The following is a 17,150-nucleotide window of genomic DNA, read 5'->3' on the forward strand; positions in this document are numbered from 1 at the left end:
AGATATCCCCCATAAATTTAGCCTTGGAGACTGTGTCAGTTAATGTTTCCCGAATGATTGCTCTTGTCTTTCTGTCAATGCTGAATTCTTCCAGTTTTGTCCCCTTTTTTGTGGAGTGGATGGATGAGTGCACATTTCCATTCAGAAGGGATCTGTTCTGTTTTCCAAATGTTTAATATGATTTTGTGAATTTTTCCTGTTAATCTTTCATCATTTAGTTTCCATCGTTCTGCAATAATTCCATCTTCTCCTAGGGCTCTATTGTTTTTCAGTGTCTTGATAATTTCTACTATTTCGTTGATGGTTGGCGGTTTAGCGTCAGGATTTGGTGTAGACGTCTCGTAGTGAATATCCTCTGTAGGTCTTTCGCAGTTGAGAAGTTTGTTGAAATAGTCTGCGAGGATTTGGCAGTTATTCTTCGTGTTAGTTTCTAGTAAACCATCCGGTTTCTGAAACAAAGATTGGGTGGCTGGTATCCTGCAATATGTTCTTTAAACGTCTTATAAAAATTCCTGGTGTTGTTCTTCTTAAAATCTTGTTCTATCTCATCTAGTCGCCGTTTGCCATAATTTCTTTTTTCCCTCCGAATAGTTTTCGATGTTTGTTTTCGGATTACTAGAAGTTGTTGCCATTTTTCTGATGTTTTGTGACTATTGAAGTTTTTCCAGGCATTGGTCCTTTCTTCTATTGCTTGGTCACATATTATATTCCACCACCTGTGTTTCCTCCTTCTCGGGGGTTGACCCAGTTTCATCGTGGATTTGAGGACGTCCACAAGTTCTGTCCAGTTTGTGGTGTTTGTCTGACTAATTTCCTGTAAGATGTTTTCCTTGTTGAGTTTTATGTATTCGGGGTCTGGTCTCAGCACTTTGTTTAGTTTTGGATTTTTTCTGTTGGGTTGTAATCTGGTCTTTATCTGTAGGAGATGGTGGTCTGAGTCAAAAAATCCTCTTCTCGTTTTCACATTCAGAATTTCTGCTGTGTTACTCTTGGAGATGGCCACATGGTCTATCTGGAATTCACCCAACATTGTGTTGGGCGACTTCCAAGTATACAGTTTCTTGTTGGGTTTTTTGAATTGTGTTGACATAATTACAAGGCCGAATTTTCGCCAAAGTTTATCAATATTTCCCCATTCTTGTTAGTTCTCTTGTGAGCTGTATGGATTCCGATGATTTTCCTGTATTTTTTCTTTTTACCTAATTGTGCGTTAAACTCGCATAACAAGATTATTACTTGGTGTTTGGCAATTTTGTTTGTCGTCTCTTCAAGGTCATTCCAGAAGTCATCCACTTTCTGCCGGTTCTTCTTGTTATAGGTATTTGTGGGTGCGTGTGCGTTGATGAAGGTGTATGCTTTGTTGGCCCATTTGACGGAGAGCGTTGATATACGTTCTGAGGCAGACTGGAAGTCAATGACAGCGTCTCTGATAGATTATTATTATAATAATTATTATTATTATTAGAATTTGGCAAACTTCGACCTATGGGAACGGCTAATTTATTTCCTTTCTTTGGCTTCTTTATTCGTATTCTCCGTGGTCCTCTTCTTTCTTCTGTCCCTGTCCCTTCCAGCTCTCTTCTTCGTACCCTTTTCCTGAATTCATATCTGTTTTCCATGTTTTGTCTGATATTCCCAGCTCCTGAAGATCTCGCTTAACTTCTGTAAACCATGAAATTTGGTTTTTGGAGTTTTGTTGAAGAAGTTGAAGATTTCTTTTATCGGCCGCGTGTTACAAATAGATTTTAACTGGCCATAAAATACAAAAATTTCTGGGTAATTCATCTTTTTTTCTTGCAGTTAAGAAGGCGGCTTCGTTTATAGCGAAGCCTTCTGGGCATAAAGACATTGTAATGACTCAGTATTTTATTAATACACTCTAAGACAAAAAAATGAAAAACAAAACGCAACCCATAGGAATTATCCGAATGGAACGGAAATCGGAAAATGTAAAGTACGTGTGTAGACAAAAAACTGATATCAATTTCAAAAACGGTGGATGATTTTATTCAAAAGAAAAACCTTCACAAATTGGGCAAGTTAAAAATGCGTTGGTCAACCTATGGTCCCCTTACGCAGTCAGTTATTCAGTTGGAATTAATTGAGAGAGTTGTTGGATGTCGTACTAATGGATATAGCACCAAATTGTATCCAGCTGTTGCGTTAGATCTTCAAAATCCGGAGCTGTTTTGAGGGCCCATGTTGCTCCAAACAGTCTCTGCCGGAGAGAGATCCGGCATCTTGAACTTGTCATTAACGAAGAATGATGTTGCTCATCATGATTTTTGGTGGATAACCGCAGCTATTGTACGGTGTGGTGATGTTAAAAATATGCTTGGTCTTCAATCTCTCAACGCGAGACACACTACTGCTTACCGCACATTTCAGATGGCTGAGGTTTTCAATAGGGACATTGCAATCTCTTTTTTTAGTTTTAGTATGCCTTTATTTTAAGGCCTCGCAATGTTCGTGAGGCGACTGAGACTGAGTCAGTTTATGTATGGTTTACAGGTGCAGGTTTAAGTGCAAATGTAAAATCTGTTGCTGAATTTACTATGTACAGTAAGAATTCAAACATCACTCTTGGTTGCCGTGGCGGCAGTCAGGTGAGATTCCAGGCCGAAAACGATCTGGAGACGCCCCGGGCAATGGTGTGATACCAACCTGACTGTCGCTCACCATACGGCTTGAAAACCGGAGTGATGCTCTGGGATGCCATTTCTTTTCGTAGCAGACCCCCTTTGCTTGCTACACAGTAATTTTCATTTGCCGCGACTAATCATGTTAGCAGTGACACTTCTTCATCAAGCCGGCCTCTTTTGTAAAAAAACAAATTAGCGTCCGCTCACTATAAAATATTTTCGTAAGTACAATTTCAAGGAAAAAAGTATCCGTTCTGAAACAGAGCGTCATAATGATTTTTTTTTTCAAATTATCATACAGAAAGTGTCGCCGTAGTTTAACCAATAATAAGCTCTCAGGAATGAAATGATTAAAATAATTAAACACATCGTTTTCTAAATAGATGTACCGAATCGAATCTTGCCAATAAACTAAAGGAATTTGGAAATTGCAATCTATAAAAGCAAACAGCTGGTGAGGAAATGTCCCAAATGGGGTTAGTTAACCACTGGGAGGTAAAATGAAATTTCATGAATTGTAGAAACAAAATGTTCGATTGTGTTTGGGACAGGAAAGCCAATTATTTTTAAAAGACCAGTACTATTATCATTATTTCGACAGGCTGTAATGCCGATTACATACGTTGCTAATAATTACATATTTTTTTAAATACTAGGACTAACGCGTGACACAATGTATTCAAGTTTACAACCCATGAAACGAATGTACGAACGAAATCTTCCTCATACTGTTCGCCCGCTACACAGACACCTTGTACCATACATCTATGACAGTCAAATAGAGAGATGTACATCACTTATGGTTAAACATTTTATGAAATTTTCTTCTCCGGTTGTAGGCAGTTCCTGTAATGAACCAGAAATTGTTTCAGTATTCATTTCTCGAGGAATAAACAAAATAACTGACAGCACAACATAACGGTTGCCATGTAACGGCTACTAAGTGGCTGTAAGGCCTACACAGTGTTATTGTTATTATTATTATGGTTATTATTAATGTCAGTGATCAGACAAACGTTGGTAGTCTGAAGAATTCTAATTTCCCTTCAAAAGTAAGGTGTCCAGAAATCAAATAATTTACGAACAGGAGGCGTAGGTTTCCTTACTTTTGTTAATTTTAGATTGGGGTGTAGGATGTGGATGAATCAACTGCTGTTAGGGAGAGGAGTAATGGAAAGGAAGCATGTTCTCAGACGTGTGCCAACCCTCAACTTTAAAAATTAAGTTTATTTTCAGAGGAGCTGTAGACAGCATTCGCAATGCACTGAGAATTTCTTCATTACTCTATGAAAGAAGGTTGTTAGAAATTAGCAGTAGCGAGCATTTCATTGACTTATTAGTTCGTAGTCTCATATAATACCAACAAATCTAAACATCTTTTGTCTTTCGCTCTATCAAGAATAAAAATGGAAATTAGCGTTTGGCGTCATTGGCCGGGAGGCCCCTTGCGGGGCAGATCCGGCCGCCTTGGTGCAGGTCTTATTACATTCGACGCCACACTGGGCGGCCTGCGCGCCAGATGGGGATGAAATGATCATGAAGACAACACAACACCCAGTCCATGAGCGGAGAAAATCCCCTACCTAGCCGGGAATCGAACCCGGGCGCGTAGGACGGCAATCCGTCACGCTGACCACTCAGCTATCGGGACGGTCAAGAATAAAAATGTTAAAAGAAAACTCTATTTCTTTCTGATGGTTAGATAGGCATTAATGTTTATTGTGATGGGATGAAGGCAGGGTGGGCAGGGGGGGTAGGGGGGAGGGAACCACGTAATATCTGATTACTCTTAGGCGTAATGGTCTGATAAACGTTGGGAACCACCGTACTAAAGGACTACTCAGCCATTTTTTTTAAATTTATCAGTACCAACGTTAGTTCTTCCTTTTACAGAAAGTCTCTGAAAGAGTATTTATGACAGTGAAAGTACTGTGGAAAAATGACGACAGGTCGAAACGGTTTTTAATACATTTAGCGTGGATATGCTACGGATTGAGCTCTTGTATGAGCTTCGTAATATTACTTAACTTTATACTTTTAAATACACACTGACTGGAAATAATATGAACACCAAAACATAATTAATGAAGAGTAATGAAAGTTAGGGAATACATTTGTCTGTGTAACATATTTAAGTTGTTAACTTAGCAGGATAACAGGTTAACGTAAGCGCGAGATAAACTATTTGCACCTGTGAAGTACTGGTACACTAATAACCAACTTAGCGCCAGAATGTTGAGTGCAAGCATGCAGTCGTGTATGTATTCTGTTGGACAGGTGTCGGATGTCAGTTTGTGAGATGGAGTTCCATGCCTGTTGCACTTGGTCGGTCAGCACAGGGACGGTTAAAGCAGTTTGAGGATGACGCTGGAGTTGTCGTCCGATCATGTCCCATGTGTGTTCGACTGGAGACATATCTGGTGACTGAGCAGGCCGAGGCAACATATCGACATTCTGTAGAGCATGTTGGTTTTTTTTTTTTTTTTGTGGTTTTCGGGCGCACAACTTCAATGGTCATTAGCGCCCTGACTACTCTAAGAATGCACCGCGAGGCAACATGTTGGGTGACAATAGTGATATATGGTCATCATCCTTTTGGAAGACACCCTCTGGAATGCCTTTCATGCGTGGTACCACAACAAGCCGAATCACCAGCCTGATGTATCGATTTGCCGTCAGGATGCATGGGATAACCACGAGATTTCGATGAGTTTCGTAGCCATCATTTTCGCCAGAAGGTCGAAACGTTGCGACAAGACGACGCCACCACTCGGGTGATAACCCGAGAAGAATTCATCATTGGAATACGCCGATAAAAACTGCAATCGCATAAATGCTCCTGCTGTCATATGATATCGCAAAGCAGACCATAATTTCTGGGGTAGGTCCAGTGTGTCTAGCATACAGACGGGTTGGCTGCAGGCCCTCAACTGGCCTCTTTCTAATTAACACACGGCCATCACTGGCACCGAGGCAGAACCTGCTTACATCAGGAAACACAGCACATCTACACCCTGCCCTCCAAGGATTTCTCGCTTCACACCACTGAAGTCGCAAATTGTGGTGGTACGGAGTTAGTGGAATCCACGCTACAGGGCATCTGTCCCGAAGCTGTCCTTGAAGTAACCGAATTGTAACAGTTTGTTGTGGTACGAACTGGTGCTGAAACTGCTGATTCAGATGCAGTACGAAAACAGATCTTCCCTCCCTGTGGTGGCACGTGAGCGTCAGGTACCCTGTCTTCTTGCGACCGTACATTCTCATTACCGCCGCTGCCAGCAGTCATGCACAGTAGCTACGTTCCGGCCAAGTGTTTCTGCAGTATTGCAGAAGAAACATCTAGCTTCTCGTAGCCCTATTACACGACCTTGTTTAAACTCAATGCTGTATTGATAATGGCGTCTTTTTCTCCCTAACGTCAGCTCACCACAAGTAGTCTGTGAGGTAACTTACTCCCGGGTTCGATTCCTGGCGGGGTCAGGGATTTTCTCTGTCTCGTGATGACTGGGTGTTGTGTGATGTCCTCAGCTTAGTTAGGTTTAAGTAGTTCTAACAAGGGAACCTCCCCATCGCACCCCCATCAGATTTAGTTATAAGTTGGCACAGTGGATAGGCCTTGAAAAACTGAACACAGATCAAGCGAGAAAACAGGAAGAAGTTGTGTGGAACTATGAAAAAAATAAGCAAAATATACAAACTGAGTAGTCCATGGGCAAGATAGGCAACATCAAGAATAGTCCGAGCTCTGGAGCGCCGTGGTCCCGTGGTTAGCGTGAGCAGATGCGGAACGACAGGTCCATGGTTCAAGTCTCGCCGCGAGCTAATTTTTTGTTGTCAGACAATTATTATCTGTCCGTCCGTCCGTCCGATGCGATCACTTTTTTGAGAGTGATTATCACATCCACAAGAAAACCTAAATCGGGCAAGGTAGAAGAATCTTTTTACCCATTCGCCAAGTGTACAAGTTAGGTGGGTCGACAACATATTCCTTTCATGTGACGCACATGCCGTCACCAGAGTCGTATAGAATATATCAAACGTGTTTTCCTGTGGAGGAATCGGTTGACCTATGACCTTGGGATCACATGTTTTCAGTTCCCATTGGAGGGGCACGTCCTTTCGTCTACTAATCGAACGTTTTTGTACGTGCGGTCGCAAAACACTGACACTAAACTTATTACAGTGAACAGAGACGACAATGAACGAACGGACAGATCATAACTTTGCGAAAATACAGAAAATAAACTTTTCACTCGAGGGAGGACTTGAACTAAGGACCCCCTCGGTCTGCAGCTGCTCACGCTAACCACGGGACCACGGCGCTCCTGAGCTCACACTATCCTTGATCTATCCTTGATGTTGCCTATCTTGCCCATGGACTACTCAGTTGGTATATTTTGCTTATTTTTTTCATAGTTCCACACAACTTCTTCCTGTTTTCTCGATTGATCTGTGTTCAGTTTTTCAAGGCCTATCCACTGTGCCAACTTACACTCCTGGAAATTGAAATAAGAACACCGTGAATTCATTGTCCCAGGAAGGGGAAACTTTATTGACACATTCCTGGGGTCAGATACATCACATGATCACACTGACAGAACCACAGGCACATAGACACAGGCAACAGAGCATGCACAATGTCGGCACTAGTACAGTGTATATCCACCTTTCGCAGCAACGCAGGCTGCTATTCTCCCATGGAGACGATCGTAGAGATACTGGATGTAGTCCTGTGGAACGGCTTGCCATGCCATTTCCACCTGGCGCCTCAGTTGGACCAGCGTTCGTGCTGGACGTGCAGACCGCGTGAGACGACGCTTCATCCAGTCCCAAACATGCTCAATGGGGGACAGATCCGGAGATCTTGCTGGCCAGGGTAGTTGACTTACACCTTCTAGAGCACGTTGGGTGGCACGGGATACATGCGGACGTGCATTGTCCTGTTGGAACAGCAAGTTCCCTTGCCGGTCTAGGAATGGTAGAACGATGGGTTCGATGACGGTTTGGATGTACCGTGCACTATTCAGCGTCCCCTCGACGATCACCAGTGGTGTACGGCCAGTGTAGGAGATCGCTCCCCACACCATGATGCCGGGTGTTGGCCCTGTGTGCCTCGGTCGTATGCAGTCCTGATTGTGGCGCTCACCTGCACGGCGCCAAACACGCATACGACCATCATTGGCACCAAGGCAGAAGCGACTCTCATCGCTGAAGACGACACGTCTCCATTCGTCCCTCCATTCACGCCTGTCGCGACACCACTGGAGGCGGGCTGCACGATGTTGGGGCGTGAGCGGAAAACGGCCTAACGGTGTGCGGGACCGTAGCCCAGCTTCATGGAGACGGTTGCGAATGGTCCTCGCCGATACTCCAGGAGCAACAGTGTCCCTAATTTGCTGGGAAGTGGCGGTGCGGTCCCCTACGGCACTGCGTAGGATCCTACGGTCTTGGCGTGCATCCGTGCGTCGCTGCGGTCCGGTCCCATGTCGACGGGCACGTGCACCTTCCGCCGACCACTGGCGACAACATCGATGTACTGTGGAGACCTCACGCCCCACGTGTTGAGCAATTCGGCGGTACGTCCACCCGGCCTCCCGCATGCCCACCATACGCCCTCGCTCAAAGTCCGTCAACTGCACATACGGTTCACGTCCACGCTGTCGCGGCATGCTACCAGTGTTAAAGACTGCGATGGAGCTCCGTATGCCACGGCAAACTGGCTGACACTGACGGCGGCGGTGCACAAATGCTGCGCAGCTAGCGCCATTCGACGGCCAACACCGCGGTTCCTGGTGTGTCCGCTGTGCCGTGCGTGTGATCATTGCTTGTACAGCCCTCTCGCAGTGTCTGGAGCGAGTATGGTGGGTCTGACATACCGATGTCAATGTGTTCTTTTTTCCATTTCCAGGAGTGTATAACTAAATCTGAGGGGGGTACGATGGGCAGGTTCCCTTGTAAGTTCTAGGGGACTGATGACCATAGCTTTTAAGTCCCAGAGGTAACTAAGGCTCTCTACAGTTACACTGTGTATTTAACACAAACTTGATTTGCACCCTCGTAGTGCCGCTACTAGCGCCACTACTGACGACTGGCACGATATATAAACAGACGTCATCATTAAAACGTAGAAACACGATTACCAACTTTCGTTTGTGTCACTCAAAACTCTTTCTTAGTGTTGCGCTTTTTCCCGTCAGTGTAGGTACTAACGAGTCATTGTACACCATTTGTTAAACGATATTCACGTATTACAGAACTCAGCCAGAGCCAATACTTCGAGGGATTGCTCAAATTAATACATCATACCAAGAAGGAACCTGTAAAGCCGCATCTCGAAAATTACACTACTGGCCATTAAAATTGCTACACCAAGAAGAAATGCAGGTGATAAACGGGTATCCATTGGACAAATATATTATACTGGAACTACATGTGATTACATTTTCACGCAGTTTGGGTGCATAGATCCTGAGAAATGAGTACCCAGAACAACCACCTCTGGCTGTAATAACGGCCTTGATACGCCTGGGCATTGAGTCAAACAGAGCTTGGATGGCGTGCATAGGTACAGCTGCCCATGCAGCTTCAACACGATACCACAGTTCTTCAAGAGTAGTGACTGGCATATTGTGACGAGCCCGTTGCTCGGCCACCATTAACCAGACGTTTTCAGTTGGTGAGGGATATGGAGAATGTGCTAGCCAGGGCAGCAGTCGAACATTTTCTGTATCCAGAAAGGCCCGTATAGGACCTGCAACATGCGTTCGTGCATTATCCTGCTGAAATGTAGGGTTTCGCAGGGATCGAATGAAGGGTAGAGCCACGGGTCCTAACAAATCTGAAATGTAACGTCCACTGTTCAAAGCGCCGTCAATGCGAACAAGAGGTGATCGAGACGTGTTACCAATGGCACCACATACCATCACGCCGGGTGATACGCCAGTATGGCGATGACGAATACACGCTTATAATGTGCGTTCACCGCGATGTCGCCAAACATGGATGCGACCATCATGATGCTGTAACAGAACCTGGATTCATCCGAAAAAATGAGGATTGCCATTCGTGCACCCCGGTTCGACGTTGAGTACACCATCGCAGGCGCTCCTGTCTGTGATGCAGCATCAAGGGTAACCGCAGCCATGGTCTCCGAGCCGATAGTCCATGTTGCTGAAAACGTCGTCGAACCGTTCGTGCAGATTGTTGTTGCCTTGAAAACGTCCCCATCTGCTGACTCAGGGATCGAGACGTGGCTGCACGATCCGTTACAGCCATGTGGATAAGATGCTTGTCATCTCGACTGCTGACGATGCGAGGCCGTTGGGATCCGGCACGGCGTTCTATATTGCCCTCCTGAACCCACTGACTCCATATTCTGCTAACGGTCATTGGATCTCGACCAACGCGAGTAGCATTGTCGCGATACGATAAACCGCCATCGCGATAGGCTACAATCCGACCTTTATCAAAGTCGGATATGTGATGGTACGCATTTGTTCTCCTTACACAAGGCATCACAACAACTTTTCACCAATCAACGCCGGTCAAGTTCCTCATGTTAGCACGTTGTAGGTGTCACCACCGGCGCCAACCTTGTGTGAATGCCCTGAAAAGCTAATCATTTGCATATCACAGCATCTTCTTCCTGTGGTTTAAATTTCACGTCTGTAACACATCTTCGTGGATTAGCAATTTTAATGGCTAGTAGTGTAAGTATAACGAGAAGATTTATTGTTCTGTGACAGTGATGTCGTGCGCTTGCAGACGTTGCTGAATACTGAGCTAACGTGGTAAATTTTCTGATTTCAAAAGGATAGTATTAACGGCAGCATACTTACTCTGAGCCACAAGACAATAACTACTGCCTACGTGAATGACAGCCGCGTTGTGTCGTTAAGGGCATGTGACGTGGTAAGGGGGATTTATAAGAGGATCAGAGGAGAACGACAAATCATTGTATGGACGTCACGGGCCGAAAAAGGGGAAATCCACTGAAACAAGCGAACGTTACAAAGGACATATTGTAAAGGCATAGCTCCTGGGAATTGTGCTGCTCCAAATTTAGTGCGCAGCACCGGCCTTATTTTTTGCTTCAACGACATCTGATAAACCTCAGTAGTGCGTTGTTTAATTATGTAAATTGACGTGTGTAGTGAAATGCTGGTGTTTCCTGTCTGTTTCATGTTGCAGGGAGCAGATCCTGGCAGGTGATTCATCGGTGTTTACCGACCCAGAAAACCGGCAGTGCGGGCCACTGATCGCAGGAGTGCCGGCGTACATTGTTGAAAACTGATCTTTGAAATGAATGTTGTTAAAATTTGACGTTTGAAATGAATCCCGTTTTGTGAACATGTACCAGTTCTGCATAAGACCTTGAGTTTATATGGCAACTGTATTCTAAGAACGTTTGTAAAAGAAACTGACTGTTAATTGAGTGTCAACTACGTCTGCTGATTAGTGCTGTAGTTATACCACTTAACCGTGCTGAAGTTGCTGAAGTTGAACTTTTTGCAAGATAATTTATAAAGTGTCTGACTGACGCTATTTTCGAAGGATAGACCTACTTTAATATGGTGGTCACTACTGAAACACATTTTAATGTTATTAAAGGAAAATTTTGTAAACTGATGGTCGACTGAACGTACAGTAAAAGGGCTTCCGACTTGTGAAAAATGCCTGAATTAGATTCGGTAAGTGCTACGTTACTGAACACGTTAACTTTATTTAAAGTGACCAACTATGAACAGTGAGCGAAATAGTTTTGATTGATTGCTTGACTTCAAATTTGATCTTGATACCCGTTCAAGTAAAGGACATCTTGACGCGAATTTTCACCTTGCATTGAACTCTGTGAGCTTTACCGACCATCATTTTAGATTAAAAGAGGTATTTGACGAGAAAGTGAACATAAATGTGTAGAAGAGTAATAATACTTGCAGTTTGTTATCCATTATCGATTGAATTTTCTCAACGTGACGCAGGAAAACTGTTACAGGATATATAATTTCATCGAACTGATGTGTCATTGTTTTAGTGATGCGAAAAATCCATTGTTAAATGACGGAGACTTTTCTCTATATATTTGAAAGACAGTCCCTTCTCAACTAGGTGGACTATACGAATCTGATATATACATATAAACAGAAATTCCGTTGACAGAAGATTTGAAACCATCTATTAAGAAATTTTTATATCAGATGTGGTCGCACCGAAAACACGATAATTTATTTCAAAATGGTGGAGCACAGCAAACTGTCGCCCTCTCCTTTGAGGCTTTATTAAAGCAAATCTAGATATCGGCTAGTGCCTAGTTATTATCAGTGCACTATTTTACAGTTTCAGTACATGTCCTAGTACGTCAGCCCCCTGTTGTTCGGGCTTCTGTCACAGTTTATTCAAGCCTGATTGCTGTGCTCCATCATTTTGAAAGTCATATCACAGTCGTTGAGTGGCTTCCAAGTTCCTGATGGAAGGTAACTTGACGGTAATTTATGTTATTGCAAAGAGCCTTTGATGTAATTTAATTAACTATTCGTACTTATGAAGAAACAGTGCAAGGTTCTATCATAACCTGATACACCGTCTTGGATTTATGGATTACTGAAGAAGGAGAAGCCTTTAATTACTAAGATTGCATTAAGGTGAGGGTACGCTACCACTGGAAAGACGAATTACGACAAGTAGTGGGACGGCCCATCTCAGAACATCTGGGAAACGCCGAAGCTGGTCAGGTGACAGAGTGCTACCATCGTGAGCACCTACTCATAACGGTTGAAGGACGGGAATATCACGAATAGGCGACAAGCTGCCGGACGTCCACCCCTCATAACAGAACGCGGGCGTTGGGAGTTTCTCGCTATGTAAAGCAGCACAGGTGGGGGTCTATGAGGCAGATTTGACGACAGTGTGCCATACTGGTTCAAGCATGTTTCGGAGCACATCACTGAGGGCACATTGTTGAATATGAGACTACGTGTTACAGTGTTGACCACTCGACATCGTCAATCACGATTGCAGTGGCCACGAGACCGTCGGGGTTCGACGGTGGATCAATGGAAACGCGTCGCCCTGTGGGATGAATCACGTATCTTGTTACACCAGATGGATGGTCGTGTCGTGACACATTGTCACCCAGACAAGCCACTGTTCGAAACATGCGCCGTGCCATAGTCGCAGGCTGATGGGGGGGTGAGGGGTGGGAAGGGGAGACGGTGAGATGACATCCGCGTGGGCTACCTGCATGGGGCGTGTGGTTCGATGAACCCTCTGCCGGGCACTTAAATGTGATTTGCAGAGTATGCATGTAGATGTAGATGAAGATGGATGTGGCAGTAATCAAAGATGGACACTGGACTCGCATTCGGGAGGACGACGGTTCAATCCCGCGTCCGGCCATCCTGATTTAGGTTTTCCGTGATTTCCCTAAATCGCTCCAGGCAAACACCGGGATGGTTCCTTTCAAAGGGCACGGCCGACTTCCTTCCCCATCCTTCCCTAATCTGATGAGACCGATGACCTCGCTGTCTGGTCTCCTTCCCCCAACAAACCAACCAACCAATCAAAGATGCCACGACAGCTGTGGACTACTTGAAATTTGTTGCAGATAACCTACACCCAACGATGCACTTTGCCTTCCCCACTTTCGGTGCCTTCCTCCAAACGGACAACTATCCGTGTCTCGAGGCTAGAATTATGATACAGTAATCCACGGGGAGTTTGCTCCACCTGTGCGTATACATATTGTGCCACACAAACATCTACTAAGAACTTGTCGAATCCATGCCATAGAGAATCGCGGCTGTACTGCCTTACAAAGGTGGAGCAATACCCTGTTTACTCTGTCCTCTGAAGTTTTCAGTCAGTCCTGACGCTGTAAATGCACTCAGTCTGTTCTGGTGGACGTTTGTAAGTCCATCTTTATAGAACACTATTGAGGGACTATCGGTGTTCAGTATAAAATGTAAAACTAAAAATACGATCAGCCGTCTATATTTTGAGTATTACCAGTATTTATGCGTCCAGATTCGGCGTTTCACTACAGCATCATCAGGCCACTGTGTAAAGATAATAACGATTATGAGACTGTGAACAACACAATAAATGTGCGGTATAAAATTTACGTAATATTTAGTAAAATTCCACAAATACAATGTGTGACATTCAAGTCAATGATAAACTAAAGAGATGCAACGGGAGGACAGTTGCAGACTGTATGAATGTAAACTAGGGAACAAAATATAGATATGCCACATACGTAACACTAAAGTGAATCTTCTAATAGGAGGTCAAAACTACATTTCTCAGACAACTACGGCTTCACATAATGGCAGACATTAAAATGTAATGCTAATGCCAATGCCGGTGAAACAATTGAAGCAATAGAATCACAGTTGTTGTTTGATGAGTACATTCTGAAAGTATATTATTTATGTGTTGTCATATACTAGTAAAACGTAAAAACCATTTATCGGAGGTCAATCTCATGTTAACTTCCTGTATCGTCATATACCGTATACGTATAAAAATTAGCATAAATTGGAATTTAATGTTACGTCAAAATAAAATATCAGTCACAGATTCATAAGACGCCAGCTATTTAATAAAAGCATTTTTAATGAGACGAGTCGTAAAGCTAGTATAATACATCATAACGAATTACCATTACGCAACAAGTGTCAAAATATGACATGGAAGAATTCGTAACCAGCGTTATCAAGAAGTTGTAAGTCTGCTGGGTGACATGTATGTAGCTACGTGACATAGCGAACTGTAAACTAATAAGTAAGTCTGAAGAAATATACCGGTATATATACACAGTATATCTGAAATCATTCATTTCAATCAGAAAACCAAAGACACGTGCTCTTTATAATACGTAGCCATTATGTAGGGTAAGATAGGTGACGGTACGAGCTACGACCAGAAAAAAGAAGCAGCATAGTTGACCAGAGATAAAGAACGAATCCACTTGTCGCTCAATAAAAATTGGCTTCTGGGGACAGGAATATTATGAGAGTTGTGAGGGCAAAAGTTATGACGTGAATACCCATAGATGTGTATTGGAACCAAATATACGTAATTATCTACGTCGTAACTTATTAAAAATACGGGTGGCTGAAGGAGTTTTTTGTTTTACAATTTTACTCCCTATTGGTGCTGCACCCGACGTGTATTTTCAGGCTCTGGACTGACTGAATCCGTCCAAGAAGCGTTCATTAACCGCTGTCCAATGCAGTGGACTCGTGAACAACATTGTTAAGAAGGAGGTCGTTACGTGTTCGCTTATATCAGTGCGTAACAAAATGTCGGATACTGTTAAGGAGTGAATGACATAAACACTGTAGAAATAGAACGTGTAGACTTTTTATTGTTACTTCATACGAATGGTGGCTTATAAACGTACGTGGGTGACGGACGGGGAGAGGGAGACCTCGGACGGTAACTGAGTGAGGAGTATGTCTGGCAGGGTACTTGCTGGTTCTTTCCTGGCGTTCGGTAGCCGCGCCCAGCTGTCGGAGGGCGAAGTCCCGAGCGATGCTGAGGGGCGTCTCCATCACCTCGAGCTGTGGGTGACGAGGGTGAATCCGTCACCTTTACCGCAGTAGGGTACACTCCGTCTGGAGCCTGTGCGGTACCTCGACCACCAGCCTGAGGTCGAGAATTTAGACAGCGGTTGCAAGTGATTCGCCTTCTGGCTGCGTACGACCCCAGCTTTGAAGCGTGCAAACAGCTGTTATGATCTGGCGATCGAGGCGTCGTCGTGGGCTGTCGTGGTGACTCGTCGGGTGCTAGAGACACGGTAAAGGTTTGTGGACTGAGCACAGTGTGGACTGCAGGCTCTCGAATCACTATGAGTCCGGCATCTCCTTCTCGTGGAGATACGTCACTAGGTTCCAGTCTATGAGCTGAATTTGGTGCTATGTCTGTATCTCCCGCGTTAGGTGGGAGCTGTAGTTTTGGTGTATAAGGTTGTGGTTCTGTAGCTGGCTGGTTTTCCGTGGTTTCACTGTTTGGTGATTCCACTGGCAAGTGCGGTACAACACTGACGATCGGTGGGTTATCTTGCAGCCCTTCTGATGTTTGCGACGCTTTACACGGTTGCAGTTCCGTTGCTTTTTGCACCACAGTATCTGGCGCTGTTTCCTTTTGCAATGACGGTTGATCAGGTGATGCCTGTACATAATCTGGTAACGTGCTACCAGTGTAGGTTTCAGAGCTGGGCTCTAGTATAGTCCCAGCTGAGTCGAAGCTGCCCGTTTCCATTTGAGTGTCCGACGGCCGTGCGGACACTGATGATGACGAATCGCTGAGCTGTGACTCTGACGACGTCCAGTCCGCTGCCAGCATACAGACGCTAGTCTGCGTTTCCACTGTTGTAAACTGAACTTGTTCAGCTAATTCGTATTGCGTCTCCTTATGCTCCGACGGGCGGCGCTGTGGAACTTCATATCGCTTCTCCTCCCGGTAGTCCTAATAAAATAAAATAAATAATGTGAGAATTTGTGCAGAACCCAAAAAAAAAGCTGTAAAGTATTTTTTAAACGTAGTGTGAACACTATAACAAATAAAAGTGTAAGTAGACATGCGTGAATGACGACAGTCTTGGCCAATACAACAAAATTTACCATAGGAGCTGCCCTTTCACTTTTTCTTTCCTTAGTCGGAATTATACTGTAACAAATTTAGTAATTCATTGATTATTTAGGAAGAGGCGTTTTCAGTTTCATACACCGTCATGACAGCACGTAGTTTAAATGGTTCAAATGGCTCTGAGCACTATGGGACTTAACTTCTGAGGTCATCAGTCCCCTAGAACTTAGAAGTACTTAAACCTAACTAACCTAAGGACACCACACACATCCATGCCCGAGGCAGGATTCGAACCTGCGACCGTAGCGGTCGCGCGGCTACAGACTGTAGCGCCTAGAACCCCTCGGCCATCCCGGCCGGCAGCACATAGTTGCTTACCATAAAAATACGTGGCTGTTCCCATCAACAGGAGAACTTTATTGACTTATAGATGTTTTCACCACAGTTTTGTGCAGTTTTTATCGACATTGGATGTATACGTACATTGAGACTTGAGTTTTGAATTAAACAATATTTTTCCCATATACTCCGCACGAAAAATTTGGAGAATCCCTCACTTATAGCCCTACTGGATACTGGGCAAGTTGTGAGATGTAGTACTACAGGGAACAATTTGGGCATCACCAACAGATTATATAAAGGCAAATTAGCGTCGAGAAAAAGTAATTTTTGTTAATTGTATAAGGGTATTCGCTAATATCTCTAACTTTGACTCATTAACGGCGACATATACTACTTGAAAAAGAAAGTCGTTTGAACCACAAATAATTAGTTATGAAGCAATAAATTCAGTATGGAATTTACACCGAAAGAAAAGGATGGAGACATGGTGATGGCGTATTTATTGCGAAAGTTTAATGAGGAAAAAGAATTATATACTCAACGTGAGGAATAATGTGGTTGAAGACAATGGAAACA

The sequence above is a fragment of the Schistocerca piceifrons genome, chromosome 4 (assembly GCF_021461385.2).
Source record: "Schistocerca piceifrons isolate TAMUIC-IGC-003096 chromosome 4, iqSchPice1.1, whole genome shotgun sequence".
NCBI classification, from domain to species: domain Eukaryota; kingdom Metazoa; phylum Arthropoda; class Insecta; order Orthoptera; family Acrididae; genus Schistocerca; species Schistocerca piceifrons.